Source organism: Engystomops pustulosus, chromosome 7, assembly GCF_040894005.1.
Source record: "Engystomops pustulosus chromosome 7, aEngPut4.maternal, whole genome shotgun sequence".
In the NCBI taxonomy this organism is placed as follows: Eukaryota; Metazoa; Chordata; class Amphibia; order Anura; family Leptodactylidae; genus Engystomops; species Engystomops pustulosus.
The window spans coordinates 119,917,461-119,930,950 of NC_092417.1; positions in this window are offsets into that span (position 1 = coordinate 119,917,461).

Genomic DNA, 13,490 nt, shown 5'->3' on the forward strand with positions numbered 1-13,490 from the left:
TACATTCATGTGAATGTAGCCTATGTCTTATATGCTGCTTTACCAACAACTTCGTATCTGGTGAAACAAAAATATTATCTATGTTACCTTTGGGTTATTTGAAAGAAGAGAACAATTTTATAGCAAAGACATGTGGACAGTGTGAAGGAAGAGCTTTGGTACCAGATTTAGAAAAAATATATGCAAAGACATTAATATCTGTTGGTAAAGCAATTTTTTAGCAGTTACACCAGGTTATTAAGACTACTCTCTAGACCAATTTGCATGAGGTCAAGTCTACCACTGTGTTGTGCTGCTCCAAACAAGGATGACCTCAGATAGGAGATTTTTCTTGAAACATGAGGAACCATTCTTCCAGTGACCTGAGACTACCAGGAGAGTAACAGTTGCTGTACCATAACAGATATACCCAGCACCTAAAGGAGTGTTATTAATGGCTGGAGCTTTAGGGGACTAGACAGTGACTCAAATGACAATTTCTATCTGCAGTCAAAATCAGCATACAAGAAATTGGCTGAACTGTTTCTAAAAAAGGCTTGATGAACAGCCAACCTCTTGTTAAAGAATACTGGATATGGTAAATAGATTTTTCCAGCTATGGTGAAAAATACCTGATCTCCTATCTGGCCTTCCCCAACATCATCTATTGTAGTTTTTGTACTATACTATATATCTATAGTCTATATATCTAAAATGGGATTGAGAAATATGCCTCTGGTTCTACAGAAATATAAGACAAACTGTAAACAGTGCTGAGTCATTGCTCCTTACCAGTTTAGTGTAGGGACCTGCTTTAGCAAATAGGACTGAGTAATGGATGTCCTGTAAGACAAAGATGACCTGCAAAGGAAGTCTCCTGGAGTTCATTCCCCTTTCTGACCCATATCTGTGACCTCTAACCTCGTGAAACCAGTTCTATTTAGAGGAATATTTAAATGATGACTTCTATTCCCAGCACAACACATTTAAATTATTCCTATAGGTCAGTGATGGTGAACCTTTTCGAGATCAAGTGCCCAAAATGTGACGCAAAACCCATCAACTTTTCCCAAAGTGTCAACATGGCAGTAACATAAGTGCCTGAGTGCCCTAATAATGTTCAAAGACGGTAGGCCCCCTGAACAGGAAGAATCGAGGGGGGCCTGGAGCGAGTTCTCTAATAGCTCTAAATCAACCCTACTCTAAATCAAACCTTCTCACTATTCCTACAGTGCAAGGCAGCCTCAGATGGGTCTCTTTAAAATAACGCAGACTGTCTGAGACTGCAGGTTGCTGTGTCTGGCAAAATCTGTGCTTGGGAAACAGCCTGAGTGCCCACAGGGAGGTCTCTGAGTGCCACCCCTGGCACCCGTGCCATAGGTTCACCACCACTGCTATAGGTAGTGGATGTAATATTGGTGGCTTTTGAGAAGTAGAAGCAGTAGTGATAGTAATAGTAAAGGTAATGGCAGCAGTCATGAAGCATACTGCAGATTGAAAAAATAGCTAAGAGGTTTTTACCAGCTGATATTAGCCTATTTTTTATTTCAATAAAGGAACAGTCTTGTCTAAAGTGTTTTATAGTTAAGCTTACTTCCAGTTCTTAGTCATATTATTCCTGCCTTCTTTACTGAACAATGAGCAGATTCCAACAATTCAAGAATCTTTTCATAAGCAAATTGAGGAGACTCACTTGTTTATTAAGTGCAGTGATTATTTTTTTTAATCCAGTTGAGGTCAAATGTCCATGAGAACCAATTGTATGGATCATGGAGTGTCAGAAATATAATCTCTGGACATTTCATGAGAGACAATTCAATCTTGATCTTGAGAGACAGGAGAAAAGAAAGGGCTTGGTTGTCACTGCATTCTTTATAATATATGCTGTTGTATAGTCTACTTAAAGTCAAAGAGAAGAATTGTAGACAGATAAGAGGCCAAGAAGTCCTGACAAAGCACAACATGTGATTTGACAGTATATGTTCTTTTAAGCATTTAAACTTTTTTCAAAGTTTATCTTTTTATTAATTAATTGGAGCGTAAGTTGCTCATAAATATGGCAATTCTTCCTCACAAAATGTTTCATTTAAGATAAATTTTACACATTAGAGGTACAAATGTAGTAAGGTGTTATAAGCAGTATGCATATAATAAAGTATAATGGAAAATATGATTTTCTATCCTACATCCAAATATGTTTGTATTTCCACATTTGATTCAATAGCACACATGTTTTTTGTAGCATATGGATAATGGATGGTAGGGCTCCAAAGTAGGCTAAAGATATACCCAATATGCTGCAGTGTTTGGACCTTATGAGGGAAACACAAGTTTGTATATCCTTAGCAGTAGAAAAAAAAGAACATATAACATTTGGCAAGTGACCATGCAAATTTATTAGTTTATGATTTTACTACTCCCAGTATCACACATGCACTGAAGCTTTCATAACAATAGGGAAAGGTATAGTGAATCCTAACAGAAAAACCCCCAAACAGTTCCTGCTTATTTGATGACTGCCCAAAATGATGGTCTCTAACTGGGTGAGATTTACAACAGTTAGTAAGGTGAAAGGAAAGTAGCAAAGGAAAACAATAAGAATCAGCAAGCCAAATTAAAACCAAAAAAGCACATACCAATGAATACTAGAAGTATACATAATGCCAAAACCATAAATTACAAGGAGTTGTCAGGAAACAAGTCAGACAGTATTGCTGGACAGTATTTAAATTAATAAGGGTGATACTAAAGTAATGTTTAGTAGTCCCCTGCCCTATCTTGGTAATGGGGAATTTTAATATTACTATGGACACAGAGTTGGACAGAATGAGGCTCATTTACTAAGGGCCCCACAGACCGCACTTCCGTTGGACATCCCGATGATTTCCGTTTTGCGCCACTGGGGCAGGGATTTAAAAGGGGTTTTTGGCGCAAGCGATGAGATTTTGGCGCAATTGCAGTGGCTTTCATGCGCCACGAATCGAGGGATGGGGCATCGGACGACTGGATGGATTAGGAAAAACTGCGGGATTTAACTTAAATATTGTGTCGCAAGTCATGCACTTACATACAACGGGAAGAAGAAGGTGAACTTTGGCGGACCTGATCGGGGAAACGACACATGCAGGATATCGGGTGCACAATCTTCATAAAGCGCAGCAGAGTTCATCCAGACCAGGTAGGAAAATGTGCCCCCATAGGTTTAGAAGGTAAAAAATACGATACTATTGGTAGGACATCATGCCTTGCAGAATTAAGTAAGGAATTGGAGTGGTCAGATGTATGGAGAGTGAAATATGGAGACAGGAGACCTTATTCTTGCATGAGCCACTCATACAAAACATTGTCAAGAATTGACTTATGCCTTTCCAATCTGACTATGCTGCCTAGAGTTTTGAAAATGGCCTATGAACCGATAGTTCTGTCTGATCATGCACCGGTAGTTGTAACCATAGGTGTTAGAGAAAAGGTAATAAGACCATTTAGGGAAAACCCACATTGGTTAGTTATTCTAGACCCAGTGTTGAACATGAAGAAAGAGATTGAATCCTTTTGGTCAGTGAATAAGGGCTGATCTAATCTTTTGGTAATTTGGGATTCCCTGAAGGGTCACATTAGGGGAAGATCATCTTAAGGTAGAACTAGCAGCCACTGAGCGCAGTCTAAGTAGGAAACCAACTTTTTTTCAGGTGTATCGCTCATTTGTAGAAGGGGGCGGGCCAGGGAAAAATCAGGCCAATTAGATAAGAAATCCGCAAAAAAAATAGCTACATTTCAACAATTAGAGACAAGGACAGACAAATAAAAAAGGAACAAGCACAGATTGAACAACAATTCTCTAGCTTTTATGAAGAATTATATAGATCATCGAGTAAAGGTTCAGACTCAGACTTAGGGCATATCTTTCAAAAATCTGCTTTCCTAAATTAAAGGCAGATCATATAAAGTATCTGGATAGCCCTATTCTGATGGAAGAGCTAAAAGTATGAGTTAGAGACACTTCTCCTGCTCCGGATGGTTTGCCATTTGCCTTTTACAGGGAAATTTGGATGTAATACTTCCCCTTCTAATTGACACGTTAAATGAAATCTTTGCATTAGGAAGGGTCTCTGATTCCATGGCGGAGGCTAACATTATTTGTATCTTAAGGATGGATAAGGACCCTATGGATATGGGCTCTTTTAGGCCCATATCTCTTTTAAATACGGATATAAAAATATTCGCTAATTTACTTGCTGACCAGCTACAAAAAGTAATACTGGACATAATACATGGGTCAAAATGTTTTTTTACAAATTTACAAATAAATGAAACCTATGGACCAATAGCAAATACAACAACCCATAACCTGACTGTCTACCGAACACACAGAATAGGTAATTAATAAACTGCAGCTCGCCAACATCGAAATGTCAAAAAAGTGCCATTTTCAACTTAGGGCGCTATTTTCTGTTACAGGGTTAAACGCAGTAAAAAAATGTTTTTATATATTGATAAATTGGGCATTTTTGAACGCGAAAATACCTAATGTGTTTATGATTTTGACTGTTTATTTTTATTTATATCAGTTCTAGGGAAAGGGGGGGGTGATTTGAATTTTTAGGTTTTTGTATTCTTATTTTTTTTTAGCTTTTTTTTATTTTTACTATTTTTCAGACTTACTACAGTACTTTAACCCTAGGATGTCTGATCAATCCTACCATACACTGCCATACTACAGTATGCAGTATATGAGGAATTTCCTCCTTATTTATTACAATGTGCTGGTTTTGAAAATAGGCCTTGGTCATCAAGGCACAAATGAGCTTGGTCACCTAGGGGCTAACTGTCATTTAACAAGTTAAGGGCTCTTTACATTTCCATGCCTTTGTAGAGGTGAAATAAGAGTTTGTGAGCGCTAACAGTTACTGCTATAAGCAGTATGTGTCCACATGAGCTGTATGACATCTGTGTTTCTGGGTGTATGTGTGCAGTCCTGGTGCTTTATTTGTAAATTGAGAGGCACCTTACTGCAAGTGCACCCCATGATGTAACACATGAGTGGGATGTCCCTCCCAATTTACACATAAAGCCCCACCCATCTATGCAAGATTGCGTCTTTATGCTAAATTCTACTCTCCTAGCATCCAGCATCTGATTCTGTCAGGGAAACCAAACACATTCAGATTGGCAAAGAGCTCCTAGGGGGAGAACCCATAAAATACTAGACAGCTTTACAAAACTTATTGCATCTCCTTGAAACTGACAATGAATGGATGCTGTCATGCTCATTTTGAATAACCACCTAATCTGCCCCCTTTGTTATGTGAGAGAGGCATGGCTACACCTGGGTCAAGGTAGGATGTTGGTGACATATTTCCTAGTTATTTCATATATTCTTCCAGGGATCTCCTAAGATTCATTGACAAGATATTGAAATATGTGAGTTACGATCAGGTTTACTTTAGTATTACCCTGTTTCCCCGAAAATAAGACAGTGTCTTATATTAATTTTTGCTCCTTAAGAGGCACTAGGTCTTATTTTCAGGGGATGTCTTATTTGTCCATGAAGAAGAATTTACATTTATTGGTGAACAAATAATCAACTTCTAGAACATCCTTATAGCTCTCCAAACTCTGAATTATTGGAATATTTGGCCCTAACCTCTCATATTTAGCAATAGCACTTTCTTTAAATGACCACTTCATGTTCAGTAGTTGCTTGTAGCGTATTGGTCCTGCAACAGTCAGTAATTTTATTCTGCAATTCTTCACCCATGTCACAACCTATTGCAGCATCTAAAAGATCTACAAATACTAATGTACGGCTTGGGGGGAGATGTATCAATGTCTGCCACTAGGTCTTATTTTCAGGGGAGGCCTTATATTTCTAAGATTGAACAAAATTGTACTAGGTCTTATTTTCGGGGGATGTCTTATTTTAGGGGAAACAGGGTAGTATTAGTATTTAGTATTGTTTTGCCATAATCTAAAGTAGCCATTTTAAGAGACATGGCAAGCAGCAGGTTGTAGTAAGGGCCTGTATGTGAGACTCAAAGGATAAGGCAGAGTCAAAGATTACTGCAAGTAAGTGGACTGGGAAGAGTTTGTAGCCATGAATTAATACTGCACCCAGGCAATAGTGTAACTGAGAGTGAGTTGCCCCTCTCTTCACTTAGAAAATGTCCAGCCTCCCATTATTATTAAAATGTCCAGAAATGCAGTGGCCTCCTTTCACTAATAAAATGTCCAGGAGAGGCTTTCCTTCACCAATAAAATGCCCAGAAGTGGCCTCCCTTCAGTAATAAAAAATGTTCAGCAGTGACCTCCCCCCACTAATAAAATGTCCAGCAGCAGCCTCCCCTCACTAATTACATGCCCAGCAGTGGCCTCCTTTTAGTTACAACATGTCCAGAAGTGGCCTCCCTTTATAAATGAAATGTCCAACAGCAGCTTCCGTTCACTAATAAAATGTCCAGTAGCAAGTATACCATCCATCAATTCCCCCAAAAAATTTTCAGCTGCAGTTTTACCAAGTAATTGACTGTTTAGAACATATTTGCACTTTTTTTGTTTCTATAGCCCAAGCGCATAACATTACATTTATCTACATTAAACCTCATCAGCTATTTCTGCGCCCATTTCTCCACGTTCAACAAATACCTCTGTAATCTTACACGGTCTTAGGACTTTACTTTACTTTGAATAGCTTAGTATCATCTGCAGATATTGAAGCTTTACTGTGTAAAGGCCATTACTAAACATATTAAAAAGCAAGGAGCTATACTGATCATTGTGGTTCCCTACTGGTAACATTAACCTAATCTAAGAATTTGTCATTAATAACAACCCTCTGATTTCCAAGAAACAGCATTCTCATTTTATGCACCAACCTTTTATGTGACATTATATCAAACCTCTATTACAGATAAAGGTAAAGCATGTAAAGGTAGAATATCTAACTTGGAGATCCTCTAGTCCTAGACTATTTCCTCACATAAACACATCCATGAAATGTGTCCAACAAAATAGACCATATCCAAGACAAAAAAGTTTTTTCTTTAAACCAATTTTTCTTTTTACGTCAATATTCATCAGTGCAAAATATTTACAGGTAAATTGCAATATCCTTCATGGTTTCATGCTATAAATAGTGGTGCTTGCAATACAATAATATTCCAGAGAGTGTCCCTATCGTACATATGTTTTATTTGCTTATGCAGCGCAGTCCATAGTCATATAGTACAGACACTCACGTAGTTGTAGACCTCAGGCAGAGACTCATACTCACAAGACTGCTGAAACAGACGGTATGAGCCACATGACATGACGTGACGTGATGTCAGACATGCCCGGCACACACCTACAGTGGCTAATTATATCCCTCCTTACAGAAATCTATGGTAAGTACTGCAGATGCAACTTAAATATATTAATTAAATGACACAAAATCATATAAGACTAAGAATTATACATCCTACATATGATCAAAAATTGCGGGAAAATTGAGGGAAATAATCAAACACAGAGATTTCTAAATAAAAATATGTCAATATATTGTGATGTAATACACATATACTAATGTATCATATCTCTGTTGAATACTCAGCGTAAAAATACATTAAAATTACATTCTTCATTTAAGCTATCTATCCAAAAGATAACCTTCTACTTCTTCTATTATTAACCATTTTATATCAGATAACTGATGCCTACATTCAGAGAAATGTCTTGCTACAGTTGTTTCCCTATATTTTTTATTCATCTTAATATTTACTTATTTCATGTGTAAAGTCTAATAGCTGACCTATGTTGATTAAGTTGTGTTTTTATTGTTCTTGAAGTTTGCCCTATGTGTACATTTCCGCAAGGGCATTTCAGCATGTAAAATGCAGAATGCCAACCTCTAATATAGATATCAGATATATATCAAACCCCTATATCATAGGTTCACATCCATCTACAGTGAGTTATGCTGTACAATGACTCTCCCAGCTCAGATTCCATCCACCTTTACCAGAAGCAGAGAAAAAGTTCCCCAGAACCTTTTTTGTTAAATGAGGGTTTGGCCTTCAGAAGAGATGTTTGATGATGATGATAATGATGACAAAATACAACTGTCAATGGCTGTGGCTTTCTGTGCAGATAGAGAAGGAGGGCAGCAGTGATAGTTTGGTGGTAGAAGTGAACGGTGATGATGAGGTTCCAGACTTTACATGGGTGGAAGGCAGTGAAACTTTGGTCAAAAAGGTGATGGCAGGGTTGAACCAGCCATAAGGCCAGTTGAGGTTCTTGCCTCTGGCCGCACCACTCGGATTAAGGTGGAGGGGCGGCATAAGGGGTACAGTCACCTGATATTTAAAAATATGGGTGTAATAAGGGTAAGGCACTGAATGGAGAACTGAGGGGGTGCCATTCTATAGTTCGCCTCAGTAAGCAGAGACTTTAGGTTCACCTCTGGGCAATGGTCAGGAAGCAGCTGGCAGAAGAAGGGAAAGGGGAACAAGGTGCAGCAGTCAGCTCATAGCCACATCATCGACTGCTATTGCTAAAGCCTTAACAATCTGAGAACATAATGTATGATCAGGCAACTGCAGAGTATACATGAGATTCAGTGGCCTAGAAAAGCTAGGAAACACACAAGGTGTTTCTGGTCCTGAATAAGAGCATTTCTAAATAGCTGGCATTTGAAATGCTCCAATTCAGGCTTGTTATCAGGGACAGCAATAAAGGGGTATTCTCGTCTGGACATTCACATTCAGTTTCATTAATCTGCCATATACAAACATTTCTTTAAATAGATGTTATAAAATTTTTGTATCTGTGTGAAGATAATTTCTCATAAATGTAGTCATATGGTCCCTTAGATACAAGACTGTGTCCTTGGATACGGCCACCTCTGCTGGAGGGATTGCACAAAGAAACAAAAGGTTTTTGTATATGTAATGTCCGTGGAGTTACTGCATGTCCCTTAGGCATCCTGTAGTAATGAATTCTGAAACCAAGTGGTCAGGCCACTGGTGCCAAAATGTGAGGAAGCTATCGTTTGTAATGGACAACATGGCTACATTTATGAGAAATTATCTTCAATCAGGAACATTTTTTTTAAATGACAAACTGAAGAAATGTTTACATAAGGCAAATGAATTAAATTAAATGTGAATGGCCTGATGGGAATACCCCTTTAACCCCTTAAGGACCAAGCCCTTTTTCGTTTTTGCGTTTTTATTTTTCACTCCCCACCTTCAAAAATCTATAACTTTTTTATTTTTCCATGTACAGAGCTGTGTGATGTCTTATTTTCTGCGTAACAAATTGCACTTCGTAGTGATGGTATTAAATATTCCATGCCGTGTACTGGGAAGCGGGAAAAAAAATCTAAATGCAGTGAAAATGATGAAAAAACACATTTGCGCCATTTCTTGTGGGCTTGGTTTTTACAGCTTTCATTGTGCGCCCCAAATGACAAGTCTACTTCATTCATTGGGTCAATACGATCACAGGGATACCAAATTTGTATAGGTTTTATAATGTTTCATACATTTACAAAAATTAAAACCTCCTGTACAGAAAAAAAATCTTCATTTTACATTGTTCTCGCCCTAATAACTTTTTCATACTTTAGTCTACAGAGCTGTAGGTGGTGTCATTTTTTGCGGCTTCTGATGAAGTTTTCAACGCTTTTATTTTTAGGACTGTGCAACCTTTTGATCACCGATAGCGGGTGTTAGCGACGGGCGTTTGCTTCATTATGATGCAAATGCCCGGTGAGTATGAAGAGGGCTCAGCCCGTGAGCCCTCTTCATACTCCCCCATGCGCAGCAAGACATAAGGGTACGTCTTATTGCGCTATGGGGTTAAAGATTTGATGATGGTGGCAGTATGAGGTTTTCCAGCACCAGTATTTTTCCCCGCCAGGCAGTTCCCACCCTACACCAAAAGGTTGTCAACAAATCAGATATGCACTACGAAATGTTATTAGCCCCAAGGTGCACCTCACAAGTGACACATGGGCAAGTAAGCAGGGTTAGGGTTACATGTACTTAACTGCCTACTTACTGGATTAATGTAGTGGTAGATGGTCCTGAAGCAGGAGACTCACTTGCCTACTTTCTTCCCCAACTCACCATTGCAGGACATCGATCCTTGTCTCCAGTTGCAACCTACTCCTACACCGTTTCCTCCTCTTCTCATTCCTCATCCTTTCAGTGCAGCACCCACAGCACTACTTTTAGTCAAGTCATGGGAAAATGGCAGTAGGCAAGGATGAAAACTTATCTGCCTGGGCACAAGACCACACACAGCAAGGGAGTTGTGCACTGGGAGTGGACAAAGGAGTGGTTGCTGCCACTAAACTTTGAGCCCAGCAAGGTATTGTTCGAAAATGGCCAGGACCATGCAGCAGCTTTGGGCTGAGCCCAGGCAACACACATCCCATGTATTGTGCATGTGCTCAACTTGATGGTGCAAAAGTACCTGGACAACTATACAGAGCTGCCAGAGCTGCTGCTTCAAGTGTGTGCCATGTGTTCACACTTTCAGCGTTCTCATCCTGAGGCTGCTTGTGTCTGTACTGCAGACGACATTTGTGATGTACCAACTAGGTGGAATTTCACTTTACATTTGCTGAAAAGGTTGTTTCAGCAGCAGGCAATTGGGGATTTTCAGCTCCAGAACGCCCTGGTGAGTCATAGTAGTGATGAGCAGCACTTCACATCAACAACTGGGTCCCTAGGAAGGACATTTGTTCAGTGCTGCACTGCTTTCATGTTTACTTTGCAGCTGTCTGGTCATACACAAAGTTCCTAGAGTGTTGAGTCTTCAGTCGCACATTATAGACTGTGGCAACGTGTGCAAAGGATACTTGTTTCAAAGTCATGCAGATGACATGGCATCGAAAGTCGTGGCTACGGGCTGACCTCCAGGATTTTGCTCCCAATCACATTCTCTACTGGCTTCCTGATGACAACCTCTTCATCTGAAAATATCACTCCTTTTATCCATGTTTGGTTTAGGACCTCATCATCAGCCCAGGCAACTTCTTCCACTGGGCCCTCACCATGGCCCTCCTTTTCCATGAGCATATTACATCAAAGCCACAGTAGTTGGCAGTTGGGTTTCATCATCATTATAGATGTCTTCTGATGGTCTGCTGTCCATACCCTCTTCCTTTAACACAAGTTCTTGCTAACAATGATGCAAATACGTCAGAAATAGCAGTGTAATGTAACACTGATGCAAATACTTCTAAAACTGGTAGTGTAATGTGACACTGATTCAAATACTATTAAGGCAAGTACTGTAAGATAACACTAGCAGAAATAGTTATAAAACTGGAAATGTAAGCTAACATTGATGCAAATACTACTAAGACTAGCAGTGTAAGCTAACAGTAACACATGTAGTTCTTAGATTGGTAATGTAGGGTAACTCTGATACTTTTAAAACTGGTAGTGTACGTTAACACTGATGCAAAAATTACTAACATAAGTACTGTAAGGTGACACTGATGCAAATACTTCTAAAACTTGAAGTATAAAATAACACTGACAAAAATACTTCTAAAACTGGTAATGTAGGGTAACACTGATGTTATATATAGTTCTAAGACTAGTAATTCAACTTAACACATTATGATACTGGAAATGCAAATTATAATAACATTGACCTTGCACTATAGCAGCCTATGAGTAGAACATGCAGGGCAATGATTTAAAATTTCCAATTGTTCCTAATCACAGTAGCCTCATCTCACTACTTAACTGTCATTATAAAGTTAATTCACATGTTCCACCTAGCCAATTACAGACTTGCTAAACCTGAGGCATGGCTTAGATTTCTAAAAGGCTATAAGATCGCTTATTGGTTCTTACGCAGTTTTAACCAGCTTTCCTAGTTTTCCCTGGGATTGAATCCAAAGCCCAACGGCAACCTGTCACTCGCCTTTGGGGTCGTGTTGCCAAACCCGCCATGTTTGGTATGGATCCAAATTTTGCAGCTCAGGTCCGTTCATCACTAGTAAATAGTAAATTGGGAATGATACATACTCACTATGAAGTTGGGTGTAAGATAAGGACATTGCTATGCCAATCAATTGCTGTGGGTGGAGGGGGCTGTAGGAGACATCAATTGCTGGGGTGGCTGTGTTGAACATAAATTGCTGTGGGGGACATAAATTGCTGGGGTGGTTTTCGTGGACATCGATTCCTGGGGGACTGTGGGAGACATCCATTGCTGGGAGGGAGGTATCAATTGCTGAGGGACTGTGGGGGTATCAATTGATTTGGAGGCCTGTGGGGAACAACAATTGCTGGGGGACCTATGGGAGACATAGATGTAAATATACTGAGGGCTGTGGGGGACATTACTAAGTGTGGCCTCTGGGGGAAATAATTTGGTGTTGATTGTGGGGATCAATAGTAATTGGTGTTATGGTGGACATTACTGCGGTCTCTGGACACTGTTGAGAACAATACCTAATGAGGTCTGTGGGGACTTTACTTACTAGGGGAATACTTACTGGCGGCTATGTGGGGGACATTAATTACTGGGGGCTGTGAGGGACATTTCTGACCGGGAATGTGGAGAACATTTCTTACTGGGCTGACTTCTTTGGTCTGAGGAATTATTCAACATTATTAAGTGTGGATTATTAGGTGGGGGCTCCTTTTAGTAGACATGATTAGAAAGGATCCACGATAATGGGGCATTAATTGTAGGGGTATAAAGGGACATTTATCAGTGTAGGGATTACATTGAGTGGGAATTAGTGGAGGTCACAGGTATTTAGTGTTTATTGAATTAAAACATGTGATGTAAGTTTTAATTAAGGGGTTTTGGAGGCAAAATCAGGACAGCATAATGTATATCACCAAAATTGCCGGCATTATTAAGTGTGGGAGCCCACATTAGGGGACAGTGTAAAGAGCATTTTACAATGTAGGGCCTAGAATTGGAGGGGGGCTTTAACATTGCCTTATTCTAGGAAGAATTTATTATTTGGGTGTTAGTTTTCATTAGGACTATCTGTGTAGTACTATAACAGTATTGGAGAGAGAGTGCCAGTGGTAGTAGCAGGATAACAATGTTTGGGACAATGAAGAACATAAGATAACTTTGTGGTAAACTCCATAGGGATGACAATTGGCTAAAAGAGGAGACATTGTGGCCTTGGCCCACTGGAGAAGATAGAAAACAAGTACAACCTGAGAACACGGCACATGCACTCACTGGATGGAATAGCTATAGATTTATCCTGTCTTTTCTATAGCTGTATATTATAAGTACAGTTGTTTTTGGTGCAAGCATATGTTAGGGTGTTATGTATAGAAGTGGAGACTTCTTAAAATTTACTGCATACAGTGTTTCTCACCATTATTGGCACCCATCTATGATGTTCTTCATAGATGTTAATTTCCTTATAATCCTCATTGCGCCATCTGTAAACACAGTTGCTTTGCATTACAAAAAAAGGTCTTCATTGTTTTATCTGCCCACTGAACATTTTTCAGAGCATTCTTCCACTGTCTCTG